This window comes from Triticum aestivum, chromosome 7B (genome assembly GCF_018294505.1).
Source record: "Triticum aestivum cultivar Chinese Spring chromosome 7B, IWGSC CS RefSeq v2.1, whole genome shotgun sequence".
In the NCBI taxonomy this organism is placed as follows: domain Eukaryota; kingdom Viridiplantae; phylum Streptophyta; class Magnoliopsida; order Poales; family Poaceae; genus Triticum; species Triticum aestivum.
Genome location: NC_057813.1, coordinates 278,366,738 through 278,375,674, shown reverse-complemented (window position 1 = coordinate 278,375,674; position 8,937 = coordinate 278,366,738). Strand labels below are relative to the sequence as shown.

The 8,937-nt window shown below is 46.1% G+C and overlaps 1 long non-coding RNA gene across 13 annotated transcripts; it reads right to left on the bottom strand.

The window, feature by feature from the left end:
• Positions 1-430: 430 nt before the first annotated feature.
• On the bottom strand, positions 431-3,751 carry LOC123157025 (uncharacterized). 13 transcript variants are annotated; one of them, XR_006478653.1, is made up of 8 exons: positions 3,466-3,751; positions 3,176-3,385; positions 2,810-2,960; positions 2,644-2,700; positions 1,948-2,320; positions 1,623-1,738; positions 1,427-1,539; positions 431-1,343 (listed from the first exon to the last, which is right to left on the bottom strand). It is a non-coding gene; the product is annotated as an uncharacterized lncRNA (long non-coding RNA). The 13 variants fall into 13 exon arrangements; XR_006478656.1 differs by having other exon boundaries at positions 1,948-1,993; XR_006478654.1 differs by having other exon boundaries at positions 3,189-3,385.
• Positions 3,752-8,937: the final 5,186 nt, after the last annotated feature.

Here is an 8,937-nt window from a genome sequence, read left to right as displayed (position 1 = left end):
CAAAATAGAGTTTTTGGGTTGGCCGCTTGGAGTAGAAACGTTGGGTCAAATAGCGCAGAGTCCCATTTAAAACCATGGGCGCATTGAAAATACTTGATTTTTTTTGTAATTTTAGGTGTGAGTAACCACTTGATACCAACGCAAATCATTTTAATCAAAACTTAATAATGATTTCTCTTTACAAATATTTACATACTTGAGCATGCACAATTTGTAATCAATTACATTTTTAAACATGAGATTGAAGTAGCTAACATTTTGCATTTAAGATAGCATATGATGAGATAGGAACAAAAGTTTGGTTCTTCCTGAGACTCACCAAACTTCAATACACACATACACTAATACATAGACCCAACAAAATCAGATTAGTGGTTTCAAATAGTTGAGCCTGCAATTAGAAAGTCCAAGGAGTTATGAACTTGTGCACTAAAAAAAAGTAAACATATTTGACAATAAAATGTACTTAATACATGATAAACATTGTGTACAAGAGAATGGTCAATTAAATCATATAATTTGGTTCTATACAAAAGGAAATTTCCTCTTTTGTGTACATCCTAAAGACCACCCCCTTGTGATGAACGCTTTATCCTTCGAGTCAAATGGCACAGCTCCTGTCCTTTGTGGCAAAATAATACCCATCAATGTCCAAAGCAAAAAGATTATGTAATGCATCGCAACTGATTGATTGTTTCATCTCCGCAACTACAAATCGTGTCTTCAAAAGGTTGCAGAAGCTCTAAACTTCTCCGGAATAGCTGCAACAGAAAAGAATAAGCTATACCAGCAGTTGGTAATCCCATGAATCGTGTCTTCATGGCCCCACCTAGCTAGTATCAACAAACGCCAAAAGTTGGTGATCCCATGAATGTATTAAGTGATTGTCTTAAAAGTTTGTACCAGACCTCACACAATATCCCTGCAAAAATTGGACAAACTAAAACTACTAATACTTTGAACTTGCACAAAACTGAAAGGTACCATTTTTATTCAAGCTACATTTACAGGCTGCTTTTTAGTTACAGAAAGTTGGGAGAAACATAATCAAAGCAAGCCCGCAGATAGTGATAGATGAGGCAGAACAACTACTACGATCCAGTCTCAACATATCAATTACGATGGATGGGTTGTATAGTGGTTGCAATACATTTTAAAATATCAGCAGCGAGATGTTTAGCTCAACCGTTCTATTATGCAATTGCAGAGAGCAAAATAAGTTAATTTTACGTGAGCATCAAGGAGTATAACTGGTTCATGAGATATTCCGAAGTCGACATCTGCAGTACAATGCTTTGCTGCTTTGGTTTCCTCAGTTTGTGTAGCAAGCAGAGGATGCATCCCTACAGAAAATAATCACCTAATTAAATTTTGTGCAGTTAATTTGGAACATACTGATGCAAAGAGCAAAATAAGTTAATTTTACCTGAGCGTCATAGATTCTAACTCGTCCTTGAGATATCCTGAAGTCAACACATGCATTCAATTGCTTTGCCACTTTGATTTCCTCGGTTTGCATAGCAAGCGGATGATACACTCCTACAGAGAACGGTCACCTAATTAAATTGTGTGTGGTTAATTTGGAACATACTAATGCAGAGAGCAAAATAAGTTAACTTTACATGGGAGTCAAGGAGTATAACTCATCCATGAAATATCCTGAAGTCAACAGCTGTTGTACAATGCTTTCCCATCACTTTGATTTCCTCAGTTTGCATAGCAAGAGGAGGATGCATTCCTACAAAGAACAGTCACCTAACTTAACTTTTGTGTTGCTCAAGTTTGGTATGGAATGAACTGCTAAGGCTATCTTTGGTATGATTCTCAAGTAACCGTATCGACCCGGAAAAGCTTTTGAAATTTTAGATGTGTTGAAGCATAGAAGCTCGATAACAAATTAGAGATTACAATGCGGAAGCATTAGTCATTATGTGCATTAAAACTGACCTTGATGCCTCCAAACTTCTGCAACATTAAGAAGACGTCTTTGCCTCTGTTTGAGTAGAAATATGGTCCATTAGTTTGCAGAAAAGGAAAGATAATAAACAAGATATATTTGAAGCTTGAACAACAGACTTACACTATGAAGAAAGCAAAAAAAAATCTTCCTACTAACATCATTGGGAAGACATGAACATCTACATTAGGTTTCGCATGGCATTAAATTAAACAAAGGTAACCAGTTAAATTCCAGACCAATGTAGAATCTCAGCTTTACACGGTAAATCTAAACCATTTGTTCATCACACAAAAATTAGGAGCCAGTAGAAAGGATGGGGACCAAATATCATCTGCAGCAGTAGCTCACAAAAGTCGGAACCTGCGAGCGCGGATCATGAGAATGTCAACAAACAATATAGCCTGCAGTTCTTTCCTCCTTATCATGTTAGGAGCAAAGCCCATAATACCATATTACTATAACTTGTGAATAATAAGCTCACAAAAAAGTATAATTGTCCAGGGAAACTTGGTTTTCAATTTTAAAGTTATAACAGAACATTTGGTCGCAACAAATATGAATGATTGGGTTTAAAGCCTGAAAAAGTAGATTTCGCTCAATTTCTTAAAGCCATGGACCTAGTTCAATTATACAATAGACTAATCATTGTTTAGGCAAACCATGAGAAGTCAGATTCCACTTACAAAAATACATTAAAGAGCCTGCAGTTGAATGCAGACAAAACTGAATTTGGCTCCGGCCTACAAATAGCAAGGATTAAGTGGAGAGAACAAGGCAGCTGGCCAGGCTGCCGCATGGAGCTAGGTAGAGAAAGCTGACTTACTAACATCACTAAAAGAAGGAGCTTACCTAGGTCGAGGTCGGAGGACGCGCTACCATGGTTGCTGAAACACGAACTCCGTCCAGATCTCCTCATCCTACTCGAAGCTGCTGGTGGATCCACCTTTCTTCATTCTTCACAAATTTCCAGCGGCTGTAGCTTCAAAATGTGTGGAACTCACTGCAACACAAAATGAGATAATACATTTTTTGAAAAAACATGAAGTTGTTGCAATTCCCATAATGTCTCAACTGAATTTAACTGAAGAACAAAGGCGACACTGCTGGCTCCTCGTATTAAACAAATTTAACTGAAGAACAAAGGCAACACTACAGGTTCCTCATTTTTTTCAACTGAATTTAACTAATCTCATAGTAGTATTTTGGGGTTCGTACCACTGCTGCTCACCGTGTGCCATGGCCCCATGGGGAAGATGTGCGTCAGATGGGGAGGTGGCCGGCATGCCTGCGGGGAGGTGGACGGCGCGCGGCGGCGGGACCGGGCCATAGGTCTGAGCGCATCCGTCACCACCGGCAAGCAGCCGAGCTGCTCCCATGTGACCATGTCACTCCTGGCCTCTCCTGCTCCAGATCGAGGCCATGCTCCTGGCGCCCTCAAAACGAGAGGAAGAGGAGGTGAGGCGGGAAGGAAGATGGGCAGAAGGGTAGCTCACAAGAGTCGGAACCTGCGAGCGCAGCGGCGACGACGGGGCCGGTGGATCTGCAAGCGCCATGGCCACCTGACCTGCTCGCTACCCCTCTTCTCTTCCCTTCCCTCCCTTCCCTTCTGAAACGGGAGGGGGGAGGTTGCAGGCGGAGGCTGGCCGGAGGAGACGGGCGCGAGTGGCGGCAGGCTAGGGTTTCCCACCAAAGGCGGCTGGCCAGGGAGAGAGATCGAGGAGGGAGGGAGCGGTGCGGGCGAGGGGATTGGGCGTGGGGCAGGGAGGGAGTGGTGCGGGCGGGGGGATTGGGCGAGGCCTGCCCCACACTCCCGCAGATGGCACGGCGCGCACGCGGCGGGCGGGGAGAGGGTGATTCTGCACATTGAATCGGTTCGCCCAGCCAACACGGGTGCTGCAAGAGCCCACCGGTCATTGGCTATACAAAGTCATCGTGCAGTAAAAACGAGCAGTGAAACAGCCAGCAAACATCCAACGCCTGAAACGAAGTCAAAGATCGGATTTCCGAAGATCGAACGGCCAACGAAGACTGCCATCGAGGGAGCTCCCTGGTAGCGAGTTGGCTAGCCTCTTTTATGTTTTAAATTCCAGAAAATGTTTAAAACTTAGAAAAATCATATAAATTAATCCGTAACTCGGATGAAAATGTTTTCTACATGAAAGTTGCTCAGAAAAATCCAATGAATCCGAATACATGGTCCGTTCATCTGTCACGTGCCCCTAGCATGCTGAACATGGAACATTCCCCCTCCAGCCATCTGTCTGACACAAATCCGGAACCGGGAAAACATTCCCGGTTGAATTCCCCTTTCACCTTATTCGTGTAGTCATACGTTAGGTCACACCCGGCACAGCATATTGCCATGTTATGCTTTGTGCTGCTATGTTTGCTTTATATTTAGTGTTTCTTCCCCCTGTTCTCTTCGGTAGACCCCGAGACTAATGTTGCCCCTGTGATCAACTACGTCGACGACGAAACTTCTTTCTTTTCAGCAGAGCTTCCAGGCAAGCCCCCCCCCCTTTGACCATCCCGATATCGCCCATTCCATTATCTCATGCTTGCATTAGATTTTGCTACTGTAATTGATTGCTCCTATTCTGATGCATAGCCTGCTTTTGTAACCTGCTTATTGTTACCTACCTGCTTATCCTAAACTGCTTAGTATAGGTTGGTTAGTGATCCATCAGTGACCCTCACCTTGTCCTTGTTGCCCCTGCTTCATCATCGATGACTCGATCAACATGATCGACGACCAGAGCCCGACACCTCACATCACATCACACCCCTTTTGTTGTTCGACTCTGTAGAGTTACCGTCGAGTGCCGAGGGTGGTACCTCATACATCACTCCTGATGAGATCTCTGTAGTGTAGCTATTCAGTTGTGGTCATCGAGGGTGATCCCTCCTTAACCACTTCTGATACGGCTCTGTCGTGCAACCCCTCAAGTGTGAACCTCGAGGGTGGTTCCTCCTACGTCACCTTCATGATTACATCGAGTGGAATCCACTGAGGGTGATTCCTCGGAGTTTCCCCCTGGTGTTTGGATACACAGATACTTGGACTTTACAACTGTTACTTGGAAAGGCGGGTCGACCCTGAGGGGTACCCGTGAGTGATGTGGATACGGGATGACCTGGAGGGTACCCAGGAGTTGAATACGAGGCATGGCCGGGCATTCTTAGACCTTGCCACAAGTCCTCAAGACGGGGCGACGGGGTCATATCTTTCGTGAGTCTCTGCTCGTGAATGCACTACCAACACATTAACGGTTTGGATATTCGATCCGAGGGGCCTCTGGCCTGATAGCACTAACCACCACGCGGGAATAAGTATGGGCACTCTGCATCATACGTATCAGCCAAAAGCTCACTAACGTCAGCGATGGAGCGGCGCGCGTTGGGTTGGACTGCGTAAGCACCTGCCTTATTTAAAGGAGGTTGCCAGGTCTTCTCACCGGCCACCCTCACAACACGCAGGATTGCAAAGGGAGATTGTCCCATGACCCCTTCGCATTTAGGATGTAGACCGGCGTGCTGGCCTCTCTGTTGAGCCTAGGTAGGACTACGGTGTGTTGATCGGTTGATGCCGGTCATGACCTGATGGTGTGTCCGGCCGGAGTTGATCGAGCGTGTTGGTAAGTTGGTGCACCCCTGCAGGGAAGAAAACATCTATCGATAGCCTGTCCTACGGTAACGGACACTCGGAGTTGTATCCCGATCGATACAACTAGAACTAGATAATGAATGCTGAGGCATGTAAGGGAAATGATAGCTTCGGGATTGTTTCCTCGCAGGGAGTCGAAGAAGTGATCTCTGGGCGCTAATGATACAACATGTTTGCTAAATATAAACTGAAGTTCTATACTCTTCTGAATGCTGCAAGATGCTTGGAGCTACTTGAAGATGCTAGTCTTCGATAGGCTAGGCTTTCCCCTTCTCTTCTGGCATTCTGCAGTTCAGTCCACGGATACTACCCATTTCATTGATACCGATGCATAGGTAGTGTAGATCATTGCTTGCGAGTACTTTGGATGAGTACTCATGGTTGCTTTGCTCCCCTTTTTCCACCTCTTTCCATTCTTCTCGGATGCTGCAACGAGATGGTGGAGCCCAGGATCCAGAAGCCACCACCGACGACTGCTACTACCCCGATGGTGCCTACTACCACGTGACGGACGCTGATGACCAGGAGTAGTTAGGATGCTACCAGGTAGGAGGCCTTGCCTTTCAATCGATGTTGCTTTTGTGCTAGCCTTCTTAAGGCAGACTTGTTTAACGTATGTCTGTACTCAGATATTGTTGCTTCCGCTGACTCGTTTGTATTCAAGCTTATGTATTCGAGACCTCGAGGCCCCTGGCTTGTAATATAAAGCTTGTATTATTTTAATTTGTGTCTAGAGTTGTGTTGTGATATCTTCCCGTGAGTCCCTGATCTTGATCGTACACATTTGCGTGTATGATTAGTGTACGATTGAATCAGGGGCATCACAAGTTGGTATAAGAGCCGACTGCATGTAGGTAGCACTACAAAAAAAAGACACATCCGTGACATTTTGGGCCGAACGAATTTTTTTTCTGTCATACATATGACACTTCTATGACGATAATTGTGACAAAACCGGGTATCATCATAGATGTGGTGGGCTCCTACTTCTATGACAAAAAATCATGACAGAAAAATGGGCTTTTCGTCCTGGGCGGGCCGGAGACGCAACTGCATGACATTCTTTGGGCCATCCATAACGGAAAAAACCATGGTAGAAGCGAGGGCGAGGAAAATTTCAGGGAGTTCCCGATTACGATGGGAGGTCGGGGACCGAGCGATGCGCGTTTCTCTCGTACACGTACGCGCGTGTGTGCGAGGTGTTGGCTCTAACTGAACCCAAGCGAGGCGTTGGGCTCTAACTGAACCCGAGCGATTGCACTACAAGCTACGCATTACTAAACCCGAGCGATCGATCGATGGCTATTAACTGAACCTGATCGAGTGATTCCTTCGCTACTACTGCTAACTGAAGCCGGTCGGTTGGGTGAACAGTGAGCGTTGCGGGGGGTGGGGGGGTTGGATGAACAGTGAGCGGTGGCGTTGCCTCTGGATGAACAGGACCCCGTAGTGTGGAGGGCTGGATGAACAGTAGACGATGGAGGGGTGCCCGTGGAGGGGTGGTTGAACAGTAGCCTGTGGAGTAGCGCACGGTGGAGGCTGGATGAACAGGAGCCCGTGGAGGCTGGAGGAGGTAGACGGTAGCCCGTGGACGCTGGAGGAGGCCGACGGTGGAGATGACGGCAATGAGGGATAGCCATCTCATTTTGCGCAGTTGTACTAAAACTGAGGTGTGTGCTTTTGATTGCGCGGATGGAAATGATACGGAGACAGACATCCCGAAACAATATGGAGACAGACATCCCTATTTGCGCAAATACGAAATACGGTTATTTAAGCAGTGACAGATATTTGCAGTGGCATATGATTAACAGCAGCATCTATTGTGTTATAATTGGCACTAGATTGACACTATGAAGAGTCCTTAAGTAAGTAGCATCACATCACATCAACAATGCCACTAGATTAACATGCAGAACAATAGCGTTAGTATTACTGTCATGAGAGTAGCACATGGTCAGTAAATGTGCAATCAAATTTGTGCAGTTCCACTGGGATGAAGCAATGTTAGCGGTGTGAGATTTAAGTGTAACTGCAAAAACACAATTCATGGGAAATAAAGCAAGACGGAAGCACTTCATAAAATGGTGGTGGCATTGCTTCAATTTATCGACGGCACTAGACCATTACTTATAGTGACATTAGGTGGCATTGCTTAATGCTTCATGTGATTTTACATTAACGGTAACAATATGGGCGTAGGGACAGCATGTATCTACTACTTTCCCCCGTTTCCTCTTAGAACCAAGTCCTAGATTCATCCTACAGCTTTCCCACTTTCTTCCCTATTTGAACCAACGCTTAGAGTCGACTATATGAACTAGCTTTACCTCTAATAATAGTAGAAGTCTAGGTGGCTTTGGAACAGCGGACGGAAGTAGAAAAGGATCCACACGAAGGGAGCTGGGGCAGTAGAGCAAGGCAGGTTTCAAAGGAATATATACCTGAGGGTCGTCGGCATGTGGCAAAGATGGCGTCGGGAGGACGCATCTTGGCCACAATACCGCAGGGAGGAAGAAGGGGTCGGAGGCCCTCCCGAGCCGGCGCTCTCTCGGAGAGAATGGCACGGCCACCGATCGAGACGCGCGGGCAGCCATTGGTCTCCTCCCTCGCCGCCGACGACAGCGTGAACGATGCACCTACACCCTTGTCCCGGTTGAGGTTGTCCGGCCGGATTTGTGACCAGCCGTGAGCTGAGAGTGTGTGGCCACCTATGTCTTGCTTAGATCTGGAGAGCATGAGAGAGTGAATGAGAGGAACCCTAGTAAAGCAAGTGCTAAGGCTCCTGCTTTTATATATAGTGGAGTGATTTTGTTGTACCAGCTTCAAAAAAATGCGCTCATACGTGTACCCGCGAGTGGGTGTGAGAGAACTAGTGCATGCGTGCACCGCTTCTCTTTGTGAGAGTACAATATACTATGCCCAAAGAACGTTTGCCGCAAGAGTAATAGTATAAGTGTGTGACGTGTGAGCTAAAATAAAATGTGCGCGCCGTCTTTTGTTATTTAGAAGTTCTGAGGGTAGGGTGTGAAGAGCACATATGTGCGTGATGTCTACCTCCAGATAGACGGTGGGTGCGGCGTGGGAGTCTGCGAGAGGACTCGGGAGAGTCGTGACTCGTGAGGGTGCGTGTGCGTGGGAGAGAGGGGGGCATGTATCAATGCAATGCATGTGTCCGTAAATCATTATCCGACAAACGTTCACCACAAGCCTTTTCCTGACGAATGCAGTAAGAACCGTTAGATCGGCATCCGACAGTGTCAGTTTTGCCATATCATTTAACAGAACAGCCACTCCTCCTACACACAAATCC